The sequence below is a fragment of the Cuculus canorus genome, chromosome 6 (genome assembly GCF_017976375.1).
Source record: "Cuculus canorus isolate bCucCan1 chromosome 6, bCucCan1.pri, whole genome shotgun sequence".
In the NCBI taxonomy this organism is placed as follows: Eukaryota; Metazoa; Chordata; class Aves; order Cuculiformes; family Cuculidae; genus Cuculus; species Cuculus canorus.
Window position 1 is genome coordinate 7,050,868 of NC_071406.1, and position 16,452 is coordinate 7,067,319.

A 16,452-nucleotide genomic window follows, 5' to 3' on the forward strand; every position below is an offset into this window, starting at 1 on the left:
ACAACTTTCTTTTATTAAATCTAGGAATTCACCTATATTTTTTCACTATCTGAATTACAACTGCCACAATGGAAAGGTACGTTAACTTGCAACACAGTTTTCATTATCTTCCCAGTATTGAATGCTTGGCTGGAAAATGCTACAGTCCAACATTTATCTTTAAATTTAGCTATTTATTGTCATGAAATGTGTTATTTAGTCTTTACATTTCAGCGTTATAGTTTCTTAAGAAATCTGGTCCTCCTACAAAACAGTATTCATGTGTCATAAGCTCTCCACGAATGAGCCCTATGGTGTATCACAGGACAGAACACTCTGATTCAAACAACAAAAAAATTACAACTTTCTACTAAATTAATCTGTAATCTTTTTACAAATTAATCCAGACTGACGTAGATAAAAAACCACTACAGAGTGACCTACTCTAGCCTTGGAAGTAAAGTGGCAAAATAGTCTGGGTTTTTCAGTCGCTATATTTTCAGTTGAATCTTTTTTCCCTTTTCTTCACATTTGTACCACACTTTCAAAGAAAGCACTTCACCTACGTCTAGTTCAGAGTAGTCTCGTGTCTGTGAAATTATCCATCCATTCAGAAACCGTCTGCTCTGGTAACACTTCATCAGCTAATCTCTCTAGTTTGCGCATGCTCAGAGTCAAGTAGCATCACTAATTTTTATAAAAATACAATTATTTTCCTAGTAATTTCTGCACTTTTACACTTGAATATGCATTTTTATACTCCTTAAGAAAAGCCAGAAGAGCATATGCATACTAGCAAGAGGGGTCTCATTCCTTTCTGCATTGCAGTGCTGTCAGTCATTCATATCCGTGCAAAATAAGTGCAGCATAAACAAAGTGCCAGGTCTGATTTGACATCAACTGTGCAATGCATAAATAAGGTGCAAAGCAGTGAATGACTGACCACGGAAACTTTATAGCAGGTTGCTGGGTAGGTGCAGAAGTATGGAAATTCTCAGTGCCAACAACTTCATGGAAATAGGTTATGTATAAATACAAGGCTGTATTTCCTACAGGTATACAGTATTTCTAGTACACATGTCACAGTTCCCTTAATACATTATCTCTCGAGACATATGAAATTGATGGCTCTTGCACCGTCTGTGCCTAAAAGAAGTATAGGACAGCAGAAGGTGCAGTGTCTGATACGAAAAAAAAAGTATTGGAAAATGAAGCCATTTCCTAAAATCCAATCAAAGCTGATTTCTAGAAGAAACAGTAAAAAATATCTCAACATGCTTATTCAGACTGGAGAGATGAACTGTTTTAACCCTGAATTAACATCCAGGCACACTTTAGAGCGATCCCTGCACCAGTGATGACAACAACACTTTCTAGCTTTGTCTGTATCTGCACTCCATCTACTCATATGCTCTATCTCTGAGGAAACCTTTCCTTTTATTGTTCTTATTTTATTTTCATATACTTATTTCTGGAATAAAAGACACATCTTTTAAGGAAGCAGCATGTTCCAGTGGGATCAGGACCAAAGCAGCAGCAAGAAGATGAGAATTCAGGTTTTAAGTCTGTGCCTGACTTGCAGTACAGTCTGGTTACTTACCTTCTGTTTATCAACTTAATACTACGTAAGAAAAGATGCATTAGTAGAATTCTCTCCGATCTAAACAAGTATTAAACACCACTATAAATCATGAAGTATGGTATAAACGAAAGACAATACACTTTTACTGAGCATCTAACCTGTTTCTTTGAGCTGTGCTGCTTCTGCATTTTCAAAGCACAAGAAGGCGCGTTTTCTATTCTTCGTTAAACCCGGGTGCGAGGTTCATTTGTTCAGACTCACACTCTGCCTGGTCGGGTGGGCTTTTCAGTCCCTTAAGTAACCAGGATGCCTTGGCTGAAACCTCCTCACTTGCAAGAATCAGCACCATCCACTGAATCACTAGGAAAGATAAAATAGATACGAACTGGTAGGTTAAGATGAAATTAAAAAAAATGGAAAAGGGTCAAAGATTTTAAGTTCCACTTCCTAGCACAGAACAGCTCTGACAACCTCCTGCCACACCAGGTAAGATGAGGGCTGCTGGGAGCCATCCCGCTGGCTAGCCATGGGCGATTGCTCTCTGCCTGGATGTGTCTCTGCTTTGAGGGTACTGCCTCTTCCCCTCTTCATGATACTTTGATTAATATTTAAGATATGAATATAGCTGGGGTTGAGCTCTGAGGGTCGCAAAATGCTACTCAAAGAGCTTTAGAGAGAAGCAGAACAAAGGTCCTCAACAGCTCTAGCTGCTCAACTCAGCACTATGACATGTACCTGACTAGCCGGAGGGCACCAGTAGTATTCAGCCTCCTCTGTACCAGTAACAGACATAACAGCTCACAGAGGTCGCCACAAATAGCAATTTTTCACACAAGGAAGAAACAGAGGAGAAAACAGGGTGTGAAAAGGAAGTGCAGATGAAAACTTTGGTATTAAAGGGGATGCAAAACTTTCCTGAATTTACCTTTCAATAGAAGGTGAGTGCTGAATGAGTTAACAGAGATCAGAGAAATAAAATGGCAGGTGAGTGGGAATCGTGTTGGGTCCGGAAGGCAAACAATGAACACGCATTTCTCTCTCTTAGATATCAATTCTCTACATATGTACAGACTATATTTTAAAATATTCAACATTGTTTTCACAAAGAACTATTGTATAATCTGCTAAGGGCACATATTTTGTTAGATTCACCTGTGTAATGGATGTGGTCTATTCTGAAATTAGCATACTAAATTCTACTTAGACTTGCATCTTAATAGAGTTTATGGAGCAAGTGCATAAATAAGAAGTTTTCATCCATCATCTCTCTGACATGCAAGCTAAAGTCACTTTTAATCTCTGCACAATAATGGGATTAAGCATTCCCTACGTATGGTTTTATTATGCTAGTTTACAATAGCCCAGTGGACAAATTCTCCTGAGTGTCAATCTGCCTTTTTCACAAAGCTGTAAGAACTCTGGCACAGCACCAAGATTGACACTCGAGGCCATAAATGAAAATACGCCTGCTGCTATTGCGTATCCAACCCCAAAACAAGCATGGGTACAACTAATGATCCCTAAGAGAGCACAGGTTAAAACAGACTGTTAAAACAGTTTAATCACATCAGGCAGAGGCACCGGGACGAAAGGAGGCCAGAGATTGTACAGCTGTTTTCTTCTGGTGAAACTAAAATTCGACAGTAGCCACCGCATCAAATGTCCAAGGTACTGCTGCAAAGGCTCCTCCAACTGTCAGCATCTCAACTTCCTAAAAGATTAGATCGTAACTGCAAGGGAGTAATTTCCTCCCCGACTCTCCAAAACAGTGCTAGCGGTTGACAGGGACATAAAAGCGAGACCTATTTCGCTCCCTAGTGTAACAGTGAGCAAGGGTCCAAAGGATATTTGTATTTGTATTTATTCTTCTATGTGTGGGGTTTTTTTTTTTCTTTTGCCTTATTCTTAAAAGAAGAGAAAATCGAGTTTGAATCATATACAATCGAATTTTCAGAATCCCCCAAAGAATTCAACAAAAGAAATCCCTTTCTATAGGCTCAATGCTTTTGCACATCAAAAACAGTCCTTATAATGTCTCAGGTAAACCTCTGTTAAAAGTATGCAAGTGTAGTTTAAATTACCCTCAATAGTATCGTTTTCTTAATACCTTGGGGAAAAAAAACCAAATAAAACTGTAAATTCAAATTTTTGTTTGCCCATTGAAAACAGAGAAAACATTTGAACACATTTCCATGTTTCTCCCTCTTTGGGAAAAGTCGTCAAAGCGTTGTGCAAAGTTCCACTGACACTTCAATACTTGAAACCTGTTCTCTACCTGTTCGGTACATCTGTTTGATGCCATCTGTACTGGGTTTGCATGGCAAGGTTTGGTAGTGGGAGTGGCAGTACTATAGGGGTGGATTCTGTGAGAAGCTGCTGGAAGCTTCCTCCACATCCAACAGAGCCAATGCCAGCCGGCTCCAAGACGGACACGCCGCTGGCCAAGGCAAAGCTCATCAGCAACAGTGGCAGCGCCGCTGGGATAACATAGTTAAGAAGGGAAAAAAACTGCAGCAGAACTGCGGTCAGAGGAGAGGAATGAGAATATGTGAGAGCAATAACTCTGCAGACATCAAGGTCAGTGCAGAAGGAGTGGGAGGAGGTGCTCCAGGTGCCGGAGCAGAGATTCACCATGGTGAGGCAGGCTGTCCTCCTACAGCCATGGAGGTCCACAGAGGAGCACATATCCACCTGCAGCTGATAGAAGACCCCATGACAGAGTAGATGAATGCCTGAAGGAGACTGTGACCCCCTGGGAAGCCGGTGCTGAATCAGGCTCCTGGCAGGTCCAGTGGATACATGAAGAGGAGCCCATGCTGGAGCAGGTTTGCTGTCAGGAAGCACTTATGAAGAGAAGTTATGAAGAACTGCAACCCATGGGAAGGACTCACACTGGAGAAGTTCATGGAGAACAGTCTCCCGTGGGAGGGACCACATTGTGGAGCAAGGGAAGAGTGTGATGAGTCCTTCCGTTGAGGAAGAAGGAGCAGCAGAAACAACATGCGATGAACTGACTGCAGCCCCCATTCCCTGTCTCTCTGCACCGTTTGGAGGTAGGCAGTAGAGAACTTGGGAATAAAGTTAAGCCTGGGAAGAAGGGAGGGGTGGGAGGATTGTGTCTTAAGATTTGTTTTTATTTTCTCATGAACTCATTTCCCCAAGTCGAGCCTGTTTTGCCCATGACGGTAATTGCTGAGTGATCTCCCTGTCCTTATCTCCACCCACAAGCCTTTCATTACCTTTCCTCTCCCCTATCCTGCTGAGGAGGGAAATGACAGAGAATTTTGGTGGGTACCTGGCATCCAGCCAGGGCCAACCCACCACATCATCATATAACTTACTTTTTCTTTCTTTTTTTCACCTATGATTTACTGCTCAGGTTCCCAAACAAATGAAATATCTGAAAACAGGGAGAAAGAGATACATCCAGAATAACGTTTTCATTTGTGCAACCACCTACAACGCTGTCAAGACAAAATTGGTATTCTGAAAGTGAATAAAGTCTCACTGTGAGGAGACATGAGCCTCAAAGCTCAGACCCTGAAAGACTCTTCTAATGCACAAAAGTGCTGGACATTGCATATGTGATTGCAAGAAACAGTCTGATTTTGTAAAGGGCTTGGGTAAGCTTCATCATTCCTATCTCTCTCTTATATTTTTTTTTTTTAATAGGAAGGGTGATGATTCTTACTTAACTCAGTAAAATATTTTGAGATCAATAGACGAAAAGGTTGATAGATGCACCTAGAAATATTACTTTGCAGCTGATAGCAGTGTGCCTGGAAGCATGCCAAATGCCCCATTTCTTATTCAACAATTTAGAACAAGCCAGTGAATCCTGCAGGATCATGATTAAACTTTTAAATGTCACATCTACTAAACAGCAATATCAGTCAGGCATTGAGACAGTGTTATTTGAACTTAGCTTACATCAGTGAATGAATTATACAATTCTTTTCCCATAATTTGTTTCAGTAGGATATGTACACCTCATAGCTACAGTCAATCGCTGTGCTCCTCATTTGAGGAGTGTGAAAAATAAACAGTCTTTATTCAGCTCCACTTCAGGAAAAAAATTACGTATATTTCATACAGCAAACAGCACAAAGTATTATCACTATACACATCAGTTCCTTGGGATTTCATGCCTATAAAAATCAATAACAATGATGTCAGACTGAGTCTTGACCTATTTGCACCACAGGAACTGTCTCCTACAAACTCTCTACAAGGTCAGGAAATGATGAGCTGCTAATTATGAGACAAAGACAAGTGATGCAAGACCATTTTGTTAGAGCCAAACTTTTTCTTAAGACTTTTTTTACTTCATTATAAATCTGTTTATCTAAGTTAATGCCTTCCTTATCAAATAGTGCTTGCATTCAGATTTGGACAGACAAACCATCATGATATAGTTCATAACATTCCATCTGCAGTATCACAGCATTTGTAAATATCAAAAATCAATCAAAAGAGAAGTCAACTGGCTTGATGTGCTCAGTCACAGATCAGAGCCTTTGCCTGATCTCTGGAAATAACCACAAAAATCCATCTTAGAGCAAGGAAAAAAGGCATTGTTTAACTTGCCACAGCAAATGCTCATTTCCATGGCAGACATGGGCATGTTTCTGCAGTTACACTCACTGACTGTCATCAGTAGCTGAAGCCGAATAATGGGTACCGTATGGTAACCCAACTCTGCCTCTCTCTAGCCATCATTGCTCATTCTTAGGCAGACCTGGCCAGCTATAAGCCCTTTACCAGCAGAGCTTGTCTTTGCTCACACCACTACAGCCTGCCTCCAGATTGCCTAATGCTTTGTCTTGTCAATGGCAAATGAAGGAACATCCCACAGATAAATCAAATCCAGCAAAGGCTGGTTCTCCTTATGGAAAGGCTGCACTCTAAACACCTGCTGATGCTTTAAAGAAATGAAATTCCTTTCCAAATGGGAAAAAAATAGAGGTGCCCAGATGTTTTAAGCAACTTTTCCAAAGACTTGTTGAATTGGAAAGTGAAACATCAGGAAACTTCTAGTCAGTTAAAACAGTACATTTCCCTTCTGAACAACCTTCAAAAAAAATAAAATGTGTTAATTTTGTCTGAAAACACAGCAAATCGTTTTCTTTCTCTTAATCCCATTTTATGACAATAACAAACCTCCACAGAATTCTTCTGAGATCTTCCTTGGGCAAAATCCACAGGCCACTGTATTCAAAGCTACTGCACAACAGAGTGGGAACAGAAAAGATCTCTCCTGGTGTCTTTCAGAAGTCAAATTCAGACTTTGATTTGGGGCAGGTGCATTTGCATGTCAGTAACAATTTCTACACCTATACATAAGATTAACAGCAGGAAAACCTTAGAAGTTCAGACAAAAAAACCTGCCTGACCTTGGGATGCAAAGGTCACTCAAACTGCTGGACCGCAAAGCTTTAATCTTATGATAGGGAGGGCCACAAATGGAAGATAGTGCCAAAATCTGCTCTCAGTCACTGTAAGCTCTGAGCAATTCCTTTTACATTTCAGTGTAAAAGCAAAATTTGGAGCAGTGACCTTTAGCCTTCTCTAGCCACACATCATAGCTTGTAAGTGAAGGTGCCTCTGTGGCGCTGTGTTAGCACTGCAGGAAGCGGAGCTCCCAGAGGCTCCTTCAGGTTTCACCATCTTCCCTTCCCTCCCACTGCTCCCTAACTGTGTTTTTAAAGAAAGGAGACTACCAGCTCGGATGTTTCTGATTAAAGGCATAAATGCCTTCAAACTGCTGTTAGCTTTGCCTCTTCTTGTATTTCGAAAGCATGAAGGGTTAAGATGCACAGACCTCAATAATAATTGGAGCTATATGACTAAATTTCTGCGCTTGTTCCTAAGCAGTAATTTTTTGTCTGACTGACAAGGTCCTTCTCTCTCTGAGTAGCGGGGTCACAGAAGCCATCAGTCAATTACCCTTTCCCAGTCCAATGACTACCTTTTCACCTTTATAACTGAAAGGACTTAACAGTGTTATTCACACTTCCACAAGTGTAAAGCTCTTCATGATTTTTATGGATAAAAGATATTCTTCAGTTAAAAGCTGGAATCCTTGTGATGTACTGCTTTCTTTTTGGCACACTTGCAATGTTCTATCATAGCACAGGTGGACTTACAAAGTCACCAGATGTCCATTTATTCTTACTTCTTCCTCAGCCTTTTTTATTTCCCTCTTCCACAGTGTCATCATAGACTTGAAAAAAGGAGAGAAGGAAAAAAACACTCAACAGTATATGCATGCCTGGCTCCATTCTCTTTATTGGAATTACACTAGGGAGGAATTTAGACATGAACTCTTTTCATTAGTTGTACAGTAAGTAGAGAAGCTAAGCAACACTGGTCCAAAGATATTCAATTTACAAGCCACAGCTCATCACAGTAGCATTGTACATGGTTATGTTACATCTATAAAGAGTGGAACTGGAAATAAAATAGCTGGACATATGAAGCCAGAGCCCTTAACCAAAGGGAGATAGCAGTAAGAGCTGAGTTATGAGTCACGGGTATTGAACTATATAGCATTTATTCTGATACTGTGCACTACAGTAAGTTTAAAAGTTATATCTTCAAAGCCTGATCACTAGGTCAGCTTCTACAATCCTCACTCCCAGCCAGTCACTTCCTATACAGTGGAAAACAATGGGGAGAGTGGAGATAATTAGTTAATTATAGACTGTATTCGATAGTGGAGTGCAATTTTGTATTTAGCTGCTGCTACAAGAGCATCACTAACAGATCCAAATTGCTCATAGAAGCTTGACAGTTCTCCTAAGTGTCATGAAAGGAAAATGTCCGTGACTTGTCCATTTGAGAAAGTAGGTCTTGCTTTGCATAATCACCTTCCTCTTTGTTGTATGCACATTGTTCTGGCATCACTGGTCTGAGCGGTATCCACTATTTCAAACTTCTCTATACATATGGTTTCATTTACATAAAGGTCAAAAGCAGAGGTGTGCAAATACAGAGCCAACCGGGCTCTCTGTTTTCTTTGAAAGGCAAAACTTTCCAGACAGAAGGAATGTTGAGCAGCTACTTGCCCTATGTTCAATCACAAATTTCTTCAGCAATAATAGACTAAGTTTAACCACAGTTGCAAGTCTACTGCCATCAGCAGAATTACCCCAACTCTGATTTTGACTCTGTTCACAGAGTAACTCGAGTAACCACTTGATATCTCAAGTTTACAAAGCAGTTATTGTGTTCAAACTTTCAATTCAGATTGTCTGTAAGAGGGCTAAGAAGTAAAATAGCCAGTCATGAAAGACATAATATGCCAGAATGTAAAGAAAACAGAGAGAACGCTTACGTGCACTCATGCTTTGGCCCAACCTTGCCATGAAGCTGCATTTGGCTTCATATCAGTCAACTTGAACTGCGATGTTCTTAGAAAACTATATGCACAAACTGCATGAGAAGAGTTTGGTAAAACTAATACATTTCTCGGTCTCCTTAGACTAAACTTTGAAAAGCAGTCTAACCTAACGACCATTGCATGACTTATTTCTCATCTGAGGGGTGTTTAGTTTATAAACATATCTGCTACCAGAGAAAAATAAGTAAATTCAGGCATACAAGACTGCTAAGATGTGAGTTCAGACAGCTCTCTTTTAGGGCTGGTAAAAGAATGCAGAGTCCCATTGTTGAGTTCATCTTGTTACTCAGAATTGAAAAGACTAATATATTTATTTTTAAATCTTCCCATTTACTTTTACATTCATTATTTAAAACATTTAGTGAGCTGCAGAATATAGCAAACACTGATGACATCTTGGGCAGGGTCCAAAAGGAAGTGAAGTGGCACCAAACGTGGTTCCTGCTGAGCTGATATATAAAGAGATTTTTCAGACTAAAACAATTAAACGTATGACAGATCTCTCAGATTCTGTTCCTGAACTAAATGAAGACAGAATACTCCATACAAGGCCCAGCCATAGAGCAGATAGGGAGTTAAAGGTTCAGGCTTCCCTGAACAACTAAAAAGTAGGCAGAAAAAGGCTATTAACACTAGTTTAATATCGTGGAGAGGTTAAGAATTGTAGCCATGACTAACTGTCACGCTGAAGCCGGTAGAGGCTGTAAAGAAAGTGAACAGATTGTAGAAGTTTGCACTGGAGATTTTTAACATCTTTGAGGCTACTCTGAAACCAAACAAGTGTGACACATGACTGTCAGGAGCTGCAAAGAAGAGGGCCTTGCCACTGCATGGGCATACAGAATCTTGAGCCCGAAGGCAAAAACTATAGCTTTGTAACATTTACTGCCTTGAAAGCTATGAGCCTTCACTGCAAGTGATTTCCTAACTATGTTTCACCAATCTCATTTTCAAAGCCTTTATTTTTATAGGTCATCATAGTCCAATTCCTTTTCTTCTCTCCATCAAGGAATGTCTGTGTATAAAGGTGCTCCTAGGTCTTGGGGCATTCACAAATTGTGCTATACACTCTGTCAGTAGCATGTCACACTGTACCCTTGAAATAGCCACGCAAAATCAGAGCAAGAGACAGGAAGGACTAAAGCAGTTATGCTCAGTGCTAGGTGTACAAAGCGATAAGCACTCTGGCACTGACCCAGAAACGTACTTCTGTCTAAGTGAACTGTAGTTGGAGTGCAGTGTTGTCAATGTCTCTGCCATGGCAGTTTAGATTGAATATTAGGAAAAATTTCTTTACTGAAAGAGCAGTGAAGCACTGGAAAAGGCTGCCCAGGGAGGTGGTATTGTCACCATGCCTGGAGGTATTCCACTGCCCAATAACTCCTTCAGTGAAGAAATTTTTCCTGTTGTCAAATCTGAACCTCATCTGGCACCACTTGAGGCCATTCCCTCTTGTCCGACCACCCGTCACTTGGGAAAAGAGACCAACACCCACCTCGCTACAAACTCTTTTCAGGCAGCTGTAAACAGTGATAAAATCACTTCCTCTTCTTCAGGCTGAACAACTCCAGTTCCCTCAGCAGCTCCTCATAAGACTTGTTCTCCAGCCCCTTTCCAGCTTCATTGCTCTTCTCTGGACACGCTCGATGTCTTGTAATAAGGGGCCCAAACTGAACACAGGATTTGCGGTGCCGCCTCACTAGTGCTTAGTACAAGGGTACAATCACCTCCTTTGTCCTGCTGGCCACAATCAAACTTCAGGACCTGGAAGCATCGTGTGGAAGCGTCGTGTAGCCCACGGCCAGACTGATGTATTTTTTATTGGTCATATTACTACTAAATACATTGCATTTCCTTCCATTACTATAATCATTCTCCTAACGTCACCATAAGAGCAGAATGAAAAAGGACAGAGAGTTCTTGCTTGAGTTAAGGACACAGCCTGAACATCACTAAGCAAAGCCACAAAGATGTTTCTAATTCCTGCCCAGTATTAGTCAGCCTGCAGACTGACACATCAGTAAGGTGTGACTTCCTCCACATCAGTAAGAAGCTCATCCTTAAGCAGAAGTAGATTAGCACGGAACTTCACTGCTTCTCTTCTTGTAAGCCTTGAGAGTTTATGCATATAGCAGGTGACCTATTCCTCATCACAGGCATGCAAATGCCAGACTTTAAAGAACACTTCTAACTGAGTTCTCAGGATAATTAATTTTCACCTGAAAGTATTTTAACCTTTTAATCCATCTAAGCTAATAGATAGTAATGGCCTTCATTATTGCAACATCAGAACAGTTCCCCGTCTTTTAACATATGAAGGCCTGTTGACGCTTTTTGTGAGGTGAGGAAGTAGTAACCACCTTCTTGCACAGAGGTGAAGCGCCAGGCAAATGCCAACTAAATAAACTTTTCAATTTCATGTATGAAACTGTGCCTAATAAGGCCATCATTACTGGTGGGTGCCTTTTTCTCCCTGGAAAGGTCTTTCACGTGTCCAAGGGGTAACGTCCACCTTTTATACGAGCTATCATGCTACCACATCTCCCTGACACCAGCATCATCTATGCAAAGGCTGCCTTTCTCCCAGCGTCGCAAGCAGCGTTACAGCTTCATTCTCCTCAGTCAAAATGCTCATTCACTCACTGCACAGGGAGTGAAATGTGATGTTCCTTCTCAAAATAGAAGCTGTCTTCCACAGAAATAAATTTTGGAATTCTAAAGCCACTGTTTCCCACAAAATATTGCCTGTTTTTTCACCATCTACAGAGGAAAGATGCTTATTCTGGCTCCAGGGAGCTGAGAAAAGCCAGAAACGACCATTATTCCCCCCAAGAGATCTCCCAGTTCATAGAGTGCTTAGCGTCAATAGCTGTCTGGCAGCATCCTCACAGCTCAAAATGGCCTTGAACCAAAACTCCAGATCTAAAAAAGCTGAATTCCCTTTGCCCTAATGAGTCAGTATGTGGAATTCAAAATAAGATTCAAATCTGAGTTTGCAACTTGATGGTTGATATAATGAAGCAAACCGATGCCTCTGACCTGAATTTCATGAATGTCACAGTCTAAACCTCCCCGCTGAGCTGGGCAGCTCAGGTACAGCATGGATGTTGCAGGCAGTCATCAATCCCCTTTGTCGGAAGGAAGCAAAAAACGTTTCCTTAACAGGAGGCAGCACTCAGCAGTAATCTGTTCTTTACATCTTCTACTTTCAAGAGCAGAAAAAAATCCCTAGAGTAATTCAAAATTAGAAGAAGTTGTAAAGGGTCAAATGAAAAAAGCCCACCCAGTATCACACCTCTAATTTCTTTAGTGAATCACAATGCATAAGGGGATTTCTGTTGTCTTCCAGGTCTGACAGCAGAGATTGGATTTATGCAAATTATAAGGTTAAAATAATTAGAGATAGGTCAAAGGTATAAATCAAACAACCAAAGCTGACATGTCTAAAATTCTGCATGCTAAACAATCAAGGTGTTTAAAGTCAAAACATTCATCGGTGCTTATTTATACTGAGCAAAATTTAAGGAAGGATCTGCTAAACTACCTGGTTGATGAAATAAGGTTTTGTCTGTGTGTCTTACAGGTCTCACAAGGGAAGGCAAAGTCCCACTCTCATCTGTATCTCATCTACAGCACAATTAACAGTTACGGAGTTGCAAGTGAAAACTTTAGTCCCTTTCCCCACCTCTAATTCAAACACAGCAAGCAGAAATTATTTGGGAACAAAATGCTGCAGCAAGAGTAAAGTTGAAAAACAAATCCTCAAAAAACTAGAAGTATGTGTAATCCGCTTATGCGTGTGCTGTGTTGCTTGCATTTTGTCACACTGTTGTGGCTGAAATGCTATTTTTACAGCCTGCAACACGTAAAACAGTAGGAGTCAAGTTTCTTCCACACTGGTGCCAGTCTACAGAGACTGCGCCAAAAACCACTCAAGAAATGCAGTGCAAAACATATCAGCCCTGATCCAGCAACACAGCTGGATTCTCGAAATGAAGGGGAGAGGGGTGAAAGCAGAGTCCAAATTTAAGCAGGTGACTAGAGAATTGCAACTTGACTTTTTAAAAAAGACAAGTGGTGTTTGCTGCCTGTGGAAAAGTCTCAGTTTTCGTGGAATTACAAAAAAAAAAAAAAAAATCAGACAAAAAATATATCAAAACAACATTTTGTCTTGAAAACTAAAATATTTTTGTCCAAAGTGCCCTTTCATCAGAGTGCCCCTCCAGGAGGTCTTCAGAGGAGTTGGATCATTCCTGCCTCAAACCAGGTATTTCAAATCAAAAGGAGAACATCCAAAGAGCTGGTTTATGGGAAAAGTGAAGCACTGAATAGCTGAAGTACAAATTCCAGGAAATCACAGCAGAAGATGAAAGTCTCAGACATTTTATGAAAGGAAAAGGCTATTTTTTGGGTAGCTGTAGTACAAAATAAACTTGCTAGTACAAGTAAACTTGGTGATAACTTGCTCACATTTGGGTTACTTGTTTTTTCATAATTCTTTGATCAATGTCCTATGAATAGATATCGAGTGGATGGAAGAAGATACGTGCATTTCAACTCTGCATTTGTGTTATCTGAAATTATACGCATCGTTGTCGATATGAAGTAATTAATCGGTTAGTTTATGAGTAGAGATTCGTATAACATTAGATATTACATGGCAGAAAACAGATCCCTGCATGTTTCATGGTGAAATAAATTGCTAAATATAATGGTATATTGAGTTTTGCTAGCTAAGATAATAAGTAAGTAAATAAATAAATGCATCTTTTAGTAGTCTGCAGTTTCTGTCCCTGCACTTATCAGGTGAAGAGGGGAGGGAAAATAGAGACTGAGTTTGCTTTATGACTTTTTTTTTGCCCATGTTATGCTTGAAATATCAGTGACTGATAATGGCCCACATTTCCTAGCAAAGAAATAGTGCCTTTTGCTAACCACTGAACGAAGTGGCACTCATGAGGTTTGCTCTCTTCCTTCTCACAGCACGGCAGAATAATTTTCTTCATACCTGATCCATTTTGTTTCTCCAGTTCTATTTCTTATTTTTTTTCCCCCTCATTTATCTCCGTCCTCTCCTTCTACTGAAAAAGCCATTTATTTGGCTCCACAGTTCAGTAAAATGTTCGCTGCTTTAAAGCCCCTTTAAAATAAAATATTATGCATATTTACTTCTTCTTATATTAAATTATTTTAAGGAACTTTTTGTCTTATGGTTTTGAGGTGACCTCCAGTTTCCTCTCTCAGGTGACTTTCCCTGTGACTCCAGTCTATACAATGCAATGTGCACACATAGCACTTTAGGGAACTTAGAGCAGAATTCTTGTAAATACTCTGGGTCCAAGAGGGAATTCTTATGCTGGAACAACTTGAAGGTGATCTCTGTTTATTACAAATATTCTTTCCTTTCGTTTTCCTGACATTGTAAGAATTTGGTTAGAATTGAGCTGTGCAAACGGTTCACAATGAACTATTTACTTGATCCGTGTAATCTCTTTTTGTTCAAATTACTTGTAAGTGATTTAGAAGTTTCTTAATAATTATTTGAAATTATTTGATAAATAATTTCATGATCCACCTATGTGCATAAGCCATGCTTTGTAAACAGAAGCTTTTGGTTTTGAATAAACAACTCCAAGCACATTTCAGTCTTTGGGGGGCATTATTTCATAATTATAGCCATTATTCTAAGGCAGTAAGGGTACACTTAGAAGAAAATATTCCAAAAATATAAAAATTAACTCAGTTCAGAGATTCTTAATTTGCATTTGATCTTAAAATTAAGTGTTTAATATAGATATACAAAATCCGTATAATTCAATTTAATTATATCCTGAAAAAATTATAGACAGAATTGATGAAGTAATGGCACATGTGTTTAGAAGAACTATTTTTCCTCTTTCTACCTAAAGAAAGGCAGTTGAGAAGAGATATCGAATAAGATACTTCAGGGATGCCACTCTTAAAATATTAAAGGTACTTTATTTACTCCAGCAACATCCTAAGCAGCACTGTAATAAAAGCTCTGTCTGTGTTTCCATCCTTTACTCTAACTTCAAAAATTTTATGTGTAGCACTAAAATGTGCTGTGGTTTAAAATTTAACTTGGAAATGAAACATGAGAGCGAAAATTTGCTTTAAAATCTTTTCTTTTTTTACTGTTCAGGCACTAAAAAACAGTTATTCAGAAAAATTTTACAGCTGTTTTGAGCCAGCTTGTGCCTCCCTCCTGGAGAGAAAGGCCGTTTTTGTTTTCTTGGTTCCTTCAATCGGCAGTTTCTCCTGATCTCTAAAGTGTAAGCTTTTGAACGTGAGACTCAAAAGGCACAATTCAGACCACTCCGAATATGTTTTCTTTTTTAAAATGGGAGATTCGAGTCCTTGAAAATTTTCAGCATGTGACAGGACAAAATCCTGAGCAATTCTTGTTCTGATGTTAGTCCTGCCTAGGGAAGGAGGCCAAATCAGATGACCCTTAAAGGTCCCTTCCAAACTATGCTTTTCTAAGATGCTGCAGGTTCATAAACTCCAAGCTTTGATTCCAAACTTAAGCTGTTATTTCTTTTTTGTTTGTTGGTTGGGGTTTTTTTATAAAGGTAACCAATATCCCTCTGATGAGAGAACTTAGCTGCCATTTTTCTTCCACAAAAGTGTAGTTTTGTGGCAAAATTTCCAGTGCTCCCATAATAAATTCATAATAAACACTTGATTTGTTGGATTTTTTTTTTAACCTTAAATAGGCTGTTGACTACCACTTCACACAAGAACTAAAAGCTTTGAGTAGTTTGATTGAAGGAATTAATAACTGTTATTTCCTGACTAGAGACATTTGATTTAGAATGCTTGGAAAATACTTCCCTTTTCTGAGGCACCTGAAACCTAAGATTCTAAAAGCTTTTGCTGACATTTATTTTTCTCTTCAACTACTTCTGTAAGAAGGGTGAGAAGTGAGGTTAAGAGAGACTCAAAATACAGCAGTGAGAGACTCCATGACATTTCCAACCTCCTATTCTTCTGCTCTAGCCATGAGAATTATTCATACGCTCGGGTTCAACACCTGCACTGGTATGATAAACCCTTGGAGCTATTGTAGTCCATCAAGTTAATGACATGCATTTTAGACAGTCCTTTTAACTAGGCCACCAACACTATCAAGGAGCAGTTAGTCTGCAGATGCAACAATTCAGGCAGCTTTATAAGGTCCCTAAATGTATATTTACATGATAAATGGTAATAGACTCATCACACACCCGTCATGTGCACAGAGAAAGCAACAGCACACCAGCCATTCCCAAGGCTTAGTGCAACTCCTCCATCTTCAGCAATACTAGTTGCAGATGGGCAATTTTTGCCATTAAGCCAATCTTGATGCTAGGTTTGTGCCAATAAATCAGATAACTCTTAATGCTGTTCTACATTACCAGTGCATCTGAGCCAACTCTTTTTTCCCAGGCAGTTTAGATCAGATCACTCTTAATGTCACTCTACACTA

General features: G+C 39.7%; 1 protein-coding gene across 1 annotated transcript in view; it reads right to left on the reverse strand.

Moving 5' to 3' along the window:
* THSD7B (thrombospondin type 1 domain containing 7B) overlaps positions 1–1,855 on the reverse strand; it is a 395,032-nt gene extending 393,177 nt beyond the window's left edge. The window contains exon 1 of the mRNA XM_054070664.1: positions 1,720–1,855. The gene's annotated coding sequence lies outside the window, so the exon portion shown is untranslated. The remainder of the gene's footprint in view (positions 1–1,719) is intronic.
* Positions 1,856–16,452: the final 14,597 nt, after the last annotated feature.